General features: G+C 39.1%; 1 non-coding gene across 1 annotated transcript; it reads left to right on the forward strand.

Annotated features, from left to right (window-relative positions):
• Positions 1-2864: 2864 nt before the first annotated feature.
• LOC115872136 lies at positions 2865-2993 on the forward strand. Its single transcript, XR_004047675.1, has one exon. It is a non-coding gene; the product is annotated as a small nucleolar RNA SNORA44 (small nucleolar RNA).
• The last annotated feature ends 9744 nt before the right edge of the window (positions 2994-12737 follow it).

Consider the following 12737-nt stretch of genomic DNA (forward strand, 5'->3'; position numbering starts at 1 on the left):
CACCCTTAGTGTTTCGCCTATGTGTGGTGAGGTCAGATCGGGCACAATTCCTGCACTGTGTCTCCAGTGTTGTCCCCTGTAGTGCTATAGGTCAATGAGGGACACCGTGCCTCTTAGTGGGGCTGGCCATATTGTCCTCTGTACTTTGGCTGCTCTGAGCAGGAATATCGTCCTCAGGGCTTGATGGGCCAGGCTGTGCTCCACTCTCTCTTCCTCTCCCTTCATGTGCTCCTGTGTGCTCTGATGAGACAGGTCCCTCTTTAGCTTCAGTGCTGTCCTCTGAAGTGAATTCTTCTACGAGGAGCCCCTCAGACCTCTCTACTAGTTCTCTGCTTCATGCTAGTACGTTGCATTCACATCTTGGAGCACTGGGTTGAAGTATGGTCCCTATTTCCCTGTGGCGATATAAACAATACCCTCCCCTTGTGTGGGTTAGTGCCCTGTTCCCCCACTACCAATGGCTTTTCTTTTTTTCCCCTTTTTACCCCCTACTTTTCACTTGGCTACCATATGTCTCCCTGGATTTCGTCTGGCCCCTGCCATATTACCTGGACCTAACCCCAGGAGTGTTTTTATACAGTAGCTTTTCCCCTATGCCCCTTTTGTATTTTTAAGCTTACCTCAGTGAACTCATGTTGTACTTGTCTTTTTGTGCTCGGCTTACTCCGCTTAGCAAAGTTTCCTGCAGTTCTTCCCACACGGTGATGTGCTTCATGCGTTCATCGCTGTTATTTTGGGATGCGTAGTTCTCCATTGTATGTATGTATGTACCACAGTTTTTTCATCCATTCATCTGTTGATGGATATTTGTTTCCAACTTCTTGCGATTGTGAACTGTGCCGTGATGAACACTGGAGCACAGATGTCTGGCCATGGTTTGTTTCTTGCCTCTTCTGGGTATATGTCCAGTAGGGGGATTGCTGGGTTGTTTGTTAGCTCAATTTCCATCTGTTTTAGAAATTGCCAAATCGATTTCCATATTGGCTGTACATTCCTTTAGGTCTACCAGCAGTGCTTTCTGATTTTTGAATTGGGCTATTTTGAGGGTGTTAGGTGGTTTCTCATAGTTGCTTTAATTTGCATTTCTCTTATGGCTAATGATCAGGAACATTTTCTCATATGCTTATTGCCCATGTGGATTTCTGCCCTTGAAAACTTCTGTTCAGGTCCTTTGCCCACCTTCTCAGTGGGCAATTAGATTTTTTCTTTTTGGAAGCTAGCAGACTATTATATATTTTAGTAATAAGGCCTTTGTCTGTTGTGTCATTGCTAAAGATGTTTTCACATTCTGTGGACTCTCATATTATACACTTGGTGAAGTCTTTCGATGTACACAAGTGTTTTATCTTCAGTATATCCCATTTGTCAATTTGTGCCTCATCTGTATTTGTATCCTTCCCTATTTCTGATAGCCAATATATTCCGTGTGCCAAAGTTCTCAGGTTTGTCCCAATTCTCTCATTTGGTGGCCCTAATAGTTTGGGGGTTTATCTCAAGGTCTGTGATCCATCTTGAGTTTATTCTTGTGTATGGAGTGAAATAAGGGTCTTGCTTCATTTTTCTACAGGTATATCTCCATTTTTTTCCAGCAACACTTGTTGAAGTGGGTATCTGCTTCCCATTTGATATTTTTTGTGCCCTTATCAAAGATAATTTGTCTGTATGCTGTTGATTTTATTTCTGGGTTTTCAGTTCTTTTCCATTGGTCTGAGTATCTGTCATTGTACCAATACCATGCTGTTTTGACCACTGTGGCTGGATAGTATGTACTAAAGTCAGGTAAAGCAAGCCCTCCCACTGTGGCCTTCTTCTTGAAGAGTTCTCTGCTAATTCTGGGCTTCTTCCCTCTCCATATGAAGTTGGTAATCAGTTTTTCCATTTTTTGAAGAAAGACGAGGGTAATTGTATTGGGATTACATTAAAGTTATATAGTGCCTTAGGCAGAACTGACATCTTTACTATATTGAGTCTTCTGATCCACGAGCATGGGATATTCTTCCATTTGCTGAAGTCACTCTTGGTTTCTTGTCATAGTGTTCTGTTGTTTTCCTCATGAAAATCTTTTATTCTTTTAGTCAGGTAGATCCCGAGATATTTCAATTTGTGCTTGGCTATTGTGAAGGGTACCACTTTTTTTATCTCCTCTTCTGTGGTCTTATCTAATGTGTACAGAAGTCTGATAGACTTCTGTTTGTTGATCTTGTATCCTGCCACTCTGCCATATTCCTCTTTTGCTTCCAGTCCTCCCCTTGTGGAGCTTTTGGGATTTCCAATATATAAAATCATACCATCTGCAAATAACAATGATTTCACCTCTTCATTCCCCAGGGGAATATCTTTGGTGTCTTTTCTTTGCCTTATGCTGTTAGCTAAGACCTCTAGTACGATGTTAAATAAGAGTGAATACAAGGGGCATCTTTGTCTGGTCCCCTTTTTCAGTGAGATTGCTTTTGTCTCTTATCAATTGACTACCATGTTGGCTGTTGATTTTTCATATATAGCTTGTACTACATTGAGGAATTTTCCATTGCTATCTTCTTGAGTGTCCTAAACAGGAATTGGTGTTGGATGTTGTCAAATTTTTCCATATCTATCGATGTTATCATGTGGTTCTTATAGTTTTTCATGTCACTGTGGCAAATTATACTAATGGTCTTTCGTTTGCTAAACCATCCGTGGTATGAATCCCACTTGGTCATGGTGTATTATTTGTTTTATATATTTTTGTATTCTCTTGGCCAGTATTTTGTTAAAGATTTTTGCCTCAATGTTCATTGGGGATATTGTTCTGTAGTTCTGGATTATTGTGGGATCCTTGTCCGGTTTTGGTATCAGTTAAATTAGCTTCATAGAAGGAGTTCAAAGAGCATGTTCCCAAGGACTGTGGCTAGTGTAACCATCTGATCTCCAACTGCATCAAATAGAAACTTGTAGAGACTTTGAAAGCTCTGTCAGCAAAGTATCTGCAGCTGCCACTCACCTTTCCTGTAAAATTCTCCAGGATCTGGACAAGGAACCCTCCTACATTAGCCCAGTTTTCCATCAGCTTCCATGTAGATCTGTGGCTAGTAAACCAGCCTTAAAATGTGGTGACGCCAAAAAGATCTAGAGTTTTGAGCATTGAAGCAGTATGAGAAGAAAGAACTTCAAGCAGGCTGTTTTGTATGCAGTTGAAAATTTTTTTTAATGTACCTGGATTAATAAATAAATAAACTTGTGGGAGTGGAGGGGCAAAAAAAGGAATTCGAGAGTTTGCCTTCTTTTTCTTTTTTTAGAAAGGTAGACTGCCACATGCAGCACCTCATTTGGATGTGTCTGGAGTCTTGGAAGCTTGACTACCCTACGTTCTCCTACAAATGGACCTTGAGACTTGTTTGGAGGTTCTAGCAGGGGAGCACAGCTACTCGTATACCCTTGACTGAAGGACGGTCTTCCTTCTATTGGGGAAGGTTGTCCTCTTCAACCGAGCGCGCAGCTTCGGGAGGGACGCACATGGAGTGGTGAGGGAGGAAGGGGACACCTGCCTAGCCAGCCAGATCAGCCGAATCAACCCTGGTGATCAATGGGGTGACAGATGTCGCAGCCAGATCGCCCTCACATCCGCCTTCTTTTTCTATGCTCTGGAATAGTTTGTTAGGGTTGCTGTCAGTTCTTCCCTGGATGCTCGGTAGAATTTTCCTGTGAAGCCCTCTGCTCCAGGAGATTTTTTTTGTTGGTTATCCCTCAATAAACTTGTCTATTTATTCTATTGCTATGGGTCTGTTGATATTCTTGACTTCCGTTGGGCATAGTCTACTGAGGGATTGTTTTTCTAAGAATTTGTCCATGTCTTCCAAGTTGCTGAATTCATTGGAGTACAGTCCTTTGTAGTACTGTGTAATTTTCCTTATGCTTTCATTAGGGTCTGTTGTAATGTGGCCTCTTTCATTCCTCATCCTTGCTATTAAAATTTGTTCCTGCCTTTCTTTTGTTAGGTTTGCAATCAGTCTTTCAATTCTTTTTATCCTTTCAAAGAACCAACTTTTCGCAGCATTATTTTTTCCATAGATTTCTTATTTTTCCTCTCCTGAATCTCAGCTCTGATTTTGATTATTTCTTTTCTTTTGCTTTTAGTAGGATTTTCCTGTTCACTCTACTCTACTAGTAAATATCGTGCCAGCATATCAATCATAAGTCTCTCTTCCTTTTTCATGTGTGCATGTATTGCTATCAAACTTCCTCTTATAGCTGCCTTTGCTGTGTCCCATAAGTTTTTGTACATCGTACTCTAATACTCATTGGTTTCTAGAAATTTCCTAATTTCATCTCTGATCTGGTGCATTACACACTCCTTTTGCAATAGAGAGATATTCTTCCTCCAATTGTTTGCCCTTGTTTTTTTCATCTTCCTTTTGTTGATTTCCAGCCTTATGGCACAATGGTCAGAGAGAGAAGTATGTATGATATCAATGTGCTTAAATTTATGCAGATTGGCCTTATACCCCAGCATGTGGTCTATCTTCAAAATGCGCTATGCGGCTTGAAAATAATCTGATTTTGGGGGAGGGGGGGTGAAGAGCTCTGTAAATATCTATCAGGCCAACTTGTCTGATTGTAGTGTTAGATCTCTAGCCTCCTTGTTGACTTTCTTTCCCTATGATCTATCTTTCTCAGAAAGCAGTATATTGAAGTCACTTACTATAATTGTTGAGGCTGTGATTTCTTTTTTGATCTTCTGGAGCTTTTGGTTGATGCATTCTTTGGTTGATGCAGGTCTTTTGTTCAGGGAATATATGTTTAAAATATTTAGTGGTTCTTTGTCTACCGTTCCCTTGAGCAATATATCGTGTTCCTCCTCATTTCTTTTTATGGTTTACACTTGGTGGTCCATTTTATCCGAGATTGTAGCCCCTGATTTTTTTAATTGCTGTTTGCTTGATATGTTTTTCTCCAGCCTTTGATTCTCAGCCAATTTTTGTCTGTAATCTTGAGATGTATCTTCTGTAGGCAGCAGATTGATGGGTTATGTTTTCTAAGCCTCAGTCTTTTAATGTCTGAGTTCAATCCATTGATGTTAAGGGTTATTACGTCCATCTGTGGACTCTGTGATGTCATCTTATACGTGTTGTATTGGGTGTTTTCCTAACCTCCCTTTCTTATCAGTGTGTTATGCATGTGTGTGTGTGTGGTTCATTCTTAACTTCGTTCCACCCTTATACAAGTGCTATCTTGGGGGCTTTTTTCTCTTTGTTGTTCTCGGGGTGGGGTTGTTCTATGTGGTGGTCTCTTGTTTGTGCTCCATGAGTGAAGTTCTCCTGCCCATACTGGGTTGGCTAGGATCTTTTGTAAGGCTGGGTTTCTTCTACCATATTCTTTGATTTTTTTCCTTGTCTGTGAAGACTCTTACTTCTCCATTTATCTGGATAGATAATTTGACTGGATAGAGTATTCTTGGTTTTACATTATTTTCCTTCAATTTTTTGAGCATGTTACTCCACTCTCTTTTTCTTCAAAGTGCCCGCTGATTGGTCTGAGTATATTCTTATTTGGGCACCTTTATATGTAATTGCTTGTTTTTCCCTAACTGCTCTCATGATTTTCTCCTTTTCCTCAAAGTTAGCTAGTTTAACAATAATGTGCCTTCATGACTTCTTCTTGGGAATCAGTCTAGCTGGTATTCTTTCAGCCTCCTGAGTGGTTTCATGGTTTTCATTCGTTAAGCTGGAGAAGTTTTTGTCCAAGAATTCTCTCACATTTTTTGCAGATGACTTCTTTGTTGTTTCTTCCTCCAGTAATCCAATTATCCTGATGTTGTTCTCTTCATAGCATCAGGCATAGCTCTTAGGTTTTCTTCAGCTTCTCTAATGATCTTGTTAGATTTTTTTTTTCATGTTTGTTAAATTCTGCTTGGCTGTCCTCTAAGTAACTGCTGCAGCTCTATGCCGCCTCCTGTCAGTTTGGCGAAGTCTATGAGTCTGCAACTCATTTTTGTTATATCGTCCCTAAGCTCTTGTATTTCCCTTTTGTGTATGGTCTTTATGTCCTCTATCATTTCATCCTTTTTCTGTATTGTTTCCCTGATATACTGTATGACTCCAAGCAGCATTCTGAAAATTTCTTTATGTGACAGATCAATGTCTGCTTCTTATATGCATGTCATTAGGTCCAGGACATCTTCTGCCATTGCCTTTTGTTTCTCCTGTTTTTCATTGAGGCTGATTATTGTTTGCATTGCATTGTTCTAGAGGCGCTAGGAGACATTTTCCAGTGTTGAAGAGCACTGGGCTCTCTCTGGGAGACTTATAGGAATGCTTCTTCAAACTGCCTGCAGCTAATTGCACTATGGAATTGACCTACTGGTTTATCCTCCTCTGGCTTCACTTTTCCCCTTGTCAACCAGTGTTCTGTTATTTGGACGGCAAGTTGGGTGGACCTCTCAGGGGACATAGGTTGGGTGGTTGTGGACCCATGAGGATGGTGCTGCACTGGGTGATCTCACAAAAAGCTGTGATGGTGTGGCCCATGGCAGCTTGGTGCACCTGAGAGGATGTGCAGAGTGCCTGATGTAATGGGAGTGCCACCCTGCAAATGGATTTTGGGCTTTCACTGTCATCTATAGCCTCTGCATACTAGGTGTTCGCGATTTAGGCTCTGCTACTGTTTCCTCCTTTGGATTTGGATTTTATTATTTATGATCACCAGTACAGACTGATGTACTTCTTCCATGTGGATTTAGTTGATGCCTCATTAGATTGCTGTTTGTTTTACAACAAGACTTTAGGACTCCAAGCACCATGTTTTTATTGTTTATTTCTTTTGCTTTTCGCCACACTGCCATAGCACACATATCTTTAATGATCTCTTCACGAGGTTGAGTGTCAATTAGGGCCATTCTTGCCACACTTTTGACTATCATGAATACTTCTTGCTTTCATCTCATGAGAGCCTCACTCACTCAAGTTCAGTGGTTTCCTGCAATGGATTTCATTCCTTGTTTCATAAGCATTCTTATTCCCAACCCCTTTGGTTTGTGTGTTTGTGTGTGTGTGAGAGAGAATTCTTAGAATAAAACCATTTCAAAATTAGCACTTATTATTTATTCTTGTGAGTTATTCTGTTTGATGTTGTACCCTGATTTTTCTGTAAATAATACATCACAGATTGGAATATCAGGAAGCCATCTCTATGAAATTCATCTCCAGAATTCTATTGGGATCAACACCTATGGATAGGAAAGGAGAGAAACAAAGTGTCCAAAAGATGACATCCAGGGGTGGTGTAGTAAAAAGAAAAGAAAAACAACAAACAAAAACCCCAAGTTTAAGTCAACTTAATGGGAGTTTCTGAAGCTGAATTGGCTCTTCAGCATTTTCCCCAGCTAGGGTGAGAGGGCTAGGCATTTAGATTCCACATGACCTTGTACTGACAGGCAAAGGCCTCAACACACTGACAACTGAGGACTGGATGCTGGCAGCATTGTTAGTACCTAGAATTCTAAATCCTTCATTCCTAAAGGAGCGTGTGCCTTGCACATTGTAATATTTCCTACACTAATCTGTGATGAGTAGACTTTGATGTGTTCAATGAATTTAACTCACGATTCTTAACTGAGGCCATTACCAATCTCTGACACTCAAAAACGTCTAGCAGATAAACTTTCTTTTTCTGCCTCTTCCTTCCCCTACATTTTAGTGGGGTTTTTGTTTGTTTGTTTGTTTACATTTGATTATTTTTAATATTTAGAAGACTATGCATTACGATGTACTTTATTTCTAAGCTTTTGTATTACAAGTCAACATTAAGATTGCCAACAGATTTAACTGACAATAGATTTGTTATATTGTTTTCCATATGTAGTTCCTCCAAATTTTTACAGTAGATCTTATTTATTTTCTCTTGTGACCTTGTTCAATTTAAATGGACACTTTTAATTGGTGCTTGAAAATGTTTTAATTATGCTGTATGGTTTACATGAAAGATTTAGAAGAGAAGGAAGGATAATTATGTTCTGTGCAATAGCTAAAATAGTGTTCCCCTAGCCAACTAATAAATGTGATTCAGATATAAAAGATGAAACTGAGTCAACAGTAATCACTTTTGCATTATACCGAAGGGTTCTTTTCTGGTCTTTTATTTTCTGTAGAATTTGTGAGCAATAAAAGTATCATAAAGTCAGCCCCTATAAGTAAAAGAATATATATGTATATATATATATATATGTGTGTGATTATATGTAACTTACATTTTCACGTATTTGTAACAGTTGCTTCTGCACATATTACAACAAGAAAAAACGTGGTCTTGTTTTCTGATTAGATCAATATTTTGAAAATCTAAAATTTCAACATTTGGAAATTCCAGTTGCCTCACATATTTGGGGCTTGCTATCCAAGGTTATCGTGCTTGGTAAAGGGTTATTGAAAAAGAGGAACCAGGTGGATTGATGCAGTGAATGCAACAATGAGCTCAAGCATAATAATTGTGAGGATGGTACAGGACCAAGTAAATACTAACAACAACACAGAAAGTAAATAATAATGTTTCAGAAGTCTTGGTGTGCAGTAGGCTATGTGTTGGCCTGCTACCCACAAGATCTGTGGTTCAAATGCACTTGCTGTTTCTAGGGAGAAAGATGAGGTTTTCTGCTCATATAGATTTGCAGGCTCAGAAACCCCTAGGCACACTTCTATCCTGTCCTTATGATTTGGAGTCAACCCAATAGCAGTAAATTTGATGTTTGGAGTTTTCTTTACATTCAAACTTTGAAACATGGACAATAGGGCATGCATGTTGTTCATATTGCATTACCATCTTTCTCCTGGTGGTTTCACTTTGCCAACCTTGTGGATCACAGCCCAGTGTGTAACCACTATACCACTAGACCTCCTGAGATAGATACATGAGTATACATACTTATATGTATATATGCCTATATAGTCTAACTGCATCATATGTGGGAGTACATACATATTTGTGTTGTTGCTAGATGCTGTTGCTAGGTGGTGGTGTTGCTACCCAGCTTTGACTCAAAGTGACCCTAAGCACAATAAACAAAACCTTGCCTATTATATATATATTGTTATATATGCATATTTGTCATGCCAAGTATACTGCTCAGAAACTTTTCTTCTCTCTTTTCCTTCTCTGTTTTCTGATTTAGTATTATGGCAGAGACATTTTTTAATACCATCACATTTTAATATAATTTCTTAAACTATGTATAGTGTTCCGTAGGGTAGATTTACCATTTTAATTGAATGATTCTGAAGCACATGACTAAGTGTTCTTTGAAGATGTATTTACCTGATTTATTTTATAAAAAGATGGATAATTTCGAGTTATTTTATTATACTTTTCAAAGACTAAATTTTATATATTCTCCATTTGAGATGCTTGCACTTCACTGATGTCTGTTTATTATGTTTATGTTTAGATGTGTCTTGAGATTAGAATGTGGGTTGTAAAATGAATCTCCGATTGGTCTTCTAAAAATACCTCTCTACCCGCCCTCTCTGTGTGCTCCTGTTCCTGGGGGCAGCTCGTCTGTGCTTTCCTCTCATCTCAGAATGCCATCTCTTCTACATCATTATATAATACATAATAGAAATCACCAGGTTTCTCATAAATAGGTGCAATCCCATAAATTAAAGTTTTCTGAGTAAAGTTTATATTTTGTGTTAAACTTCCCATTTTTTGAGCCATGTATTATAAAATCCTGACCTACTACAGCACATTCTCCTGATTTCTAATCAATGCTTATTCAACCACAGCAATAACTTCTTCATAAGCTAAATGAGAGTGCCTTCTTATAGCTGATAATTCTTGGTACAGCCTCTTGAGCATCAAGTGCTAATTTTAAGAGAATCCATCCCTAGACAAATTCAGCGTTATCAGCCTCAATCCAGACAGCTTTTACTTCCCTTTGAATGTTACCAGCCTGCACTTTTCCATCTCTTTCATTTGTGCTGCCTTTGTGAATCCACAGAATCGCATTCAGAACTCTACTGGAAGGAAGAGCGTAGGGGCCAGAACACATGTTTTCTTCATGAAAGCACTTCAGCCCCGACACATTTCTCTTCCTTGTTCCATTCTCAATGAGAGCCTCATCTCCGCTGTTTTTGCCTGCACTCAGAAACTCTTCCATGATAAACCTAGAAAGTGCATTTTTTCTTCTACTGTCTCATCAGATGCTCTCTCTCTCTCTTTTAATTAGATCCACTCTTTAAAAGGCATAGCTTAAGCCTTGGTTCACTCTTTGACATTTGTCGGATTATTCCTAACATTGGTTTGCTATATTCTTAGCAGTACTAATTTTGGGATTGAAGATTTGTGTCTTGAGAAAGAAATTATTTTGTTGGATTCTTTTCATATTAAACAATGTCTCTTGTTCCTAGGTAGTTTTACTTATATTTGTGTTTGCATATTTACCCACACATTTTATATGTCTCAATATCTATTATGCCCAAGACATGGTATAAAGTAAAAGGACATTTACCTTTCAATTACTTAAAAATGACTGTAAGCAACGTAGTCTAAAGGAGAAAGAGGAAGTAACACTAGAGTTAACATCAGAAACTAATGGTTTAAATTCTGGATCTACCTTTAAGAAGCCAAATTACTTAATTTGCCAAATTACTTTCCCTGATTGGCCAAACTACGTAATGTGCCTCAGCTTCACTTTCTATTCATGTAAAAAATAGTGCAGTTAACTTATTTTCACTGACGTCAGTGGAAATAACAAAAGCTAAAATGTATTATAATTGACTGATGCAAATGTTCACAATAGAAAATTGATTATACGTGTTGTGTAGTCTGGATTCTCTATAGAAACAGAACCAGTGACAATGATATATATTTTATATTATACCAAGAAAATTGCTCACACAGTTATAGAAGCAGTCCAGTCCAAGTCCATGGGTCAGATGTTATGCTAGAGATTTTTCCCAACTCACACAGCCACAGAGACTGATGACCCAAGATAGGCAGACAGGCAACAGGTTAGTGACTGCAGAAATGAAGGAATACAAGGGCAGGAGGTCAGAAGGCAGGCTGCAGGAGAATCAATCTCAGGGCAGACAGGCAATATAGCAGGCCTTTGGCACAAGTCAAAAGAACTGGAGGTTGATGAGTCAGATCCAGATTCAGAAAAAAAAAAAAAAAAAAGCCAAGCTTTCCCCAAACATTTAGTCATATAGCAATTGGGTCACACTGCAAGGAGACTTTTAGTGCAACAGGACTGTGCCTTGAGGAAAGGGATTGCCTTCTCCCTCAGTCCTCTCATGACTGTTTGACTGCTCACAGTCGATCCCATTAGAATGGACTGAGATTCCTAGCCCATCCAAATGGACACAAAACATTGGGGGTGGGGAGGGGACACACAACTTTTCTGTCATGAAGGAATCTATATTCCAATGGAGTACAATATGAAATATTTATAAATAACTGCAAAAAAAGAAAAAGAGGAATGTGCCTGGAAGTAAACTAATATCCAGTTTGAGTACCCAGTGACATCCTATGGAAGAGAAGGGCTCTGTAGGAGGGCAGAATTCCTGCTTGTGGAAAATGGAGAAATTACTGCAGCTGTAAAGTTCGGAATAGACCAAGGTATAGAACGAGGAAAAACCTTCCCCCAAAATGAATGACAGAGTTTTGTTAGGACACTGCGTACTTGACGGATAGCCATAAGCTACAGGTATAGAAACGAGAACCATAACTGGAGAGCTCACCTGGATATCACAAATTTGTTCTCCATCTGTAGACCTAAAGTCCATGTAGTAAATTTTGCAGGTCAAGCAACAAGTAACTTTCAGACATCAGGTCATTAAACTACCCAATTTAAGTATTTTTTTTAATGTACAGAGTACAAGAGGTACAGTTCTGCCAATACATGCAACGTATGTACCTAAACAAAACACCTAACATCTCAGTTTGAAATTTCTGCATTTGAATTACCTTGGTGATTCAGAAATTCCTGAAGGACTTTGTGACATTACAGTACACCAGAGAAACCTCATTCATTACAAAGTCAACGTTCAGCTCAATGGAGAAGCCCAGTCTCTGCCCTCAAAGGCATATACAACTTGTAACCTCACAAAATTAAATGTTTCAGAATCTGCTGTATTAAGATTTCTGTTGGGCATGCTGTTAACCTTCCATTTAATGAGTGACCAGATGGATTGGAGAAAAATAAAAAGCTAAGAGACAAGAACTAGTCAAGAAGTGAGAAAGAATCATTAAAATGCTAGGATAGCAAACCCAGGGTAAGAGAAAATGGAGACACTGAAGGCAAGGCTGTCAATAGTATCAGCATCTACAGAAAGGTCATAAAGCATTAGAAGCAGGAAAAGTTATTTGATTTGGTCTTTGCGAACACTCAGGTAATTCTTGACCAAGCGATTTTAGCAGCATTAGGCATGGAATGGATAAAGGGCTAGAAAGGGGAAGACAAAAGAATAGTTGGACCATTGGCTTCTAGAGTTGAAGGGGTAGCAACATTGTAGGACTGTTTTTTCCCCAGAGAAAGGAAGACACAGGAAAGTTAATCAATGATAGGGCAGTGGGAAACTGAAACTGAAAAGAATAACAGATACAAAACCTAAAGGACGCAGGTGGAATTAGGTCTAAGAAATGGTGCAGGAATTTATTTAAGAAGCCCTGGAAAGCAGGGAAAGGAGCCCTGGTAGCATAGTGGTTACGCATTAGGCTGAGCTCTTCAAGGTCAGCAGTTCAATACTACCAGCTACTTTGTGGGAGAAAGA

Source organism: Echinops telfairi, unplaced genomic scaffold, assembly GCF_000313985.2.
Source record: "Echinops telfairi isolate 266 unplaced genomic scaffold, ASM31398v2 ScPeMD7_7420;HRSCAF=8458, whole genome shotgun sequence".
NCBI lineage: Eukaryota > Metazoa > Chordata > Mammalia > Afrosoricida > Tenrecidae > Echinops > Echinops telfairi.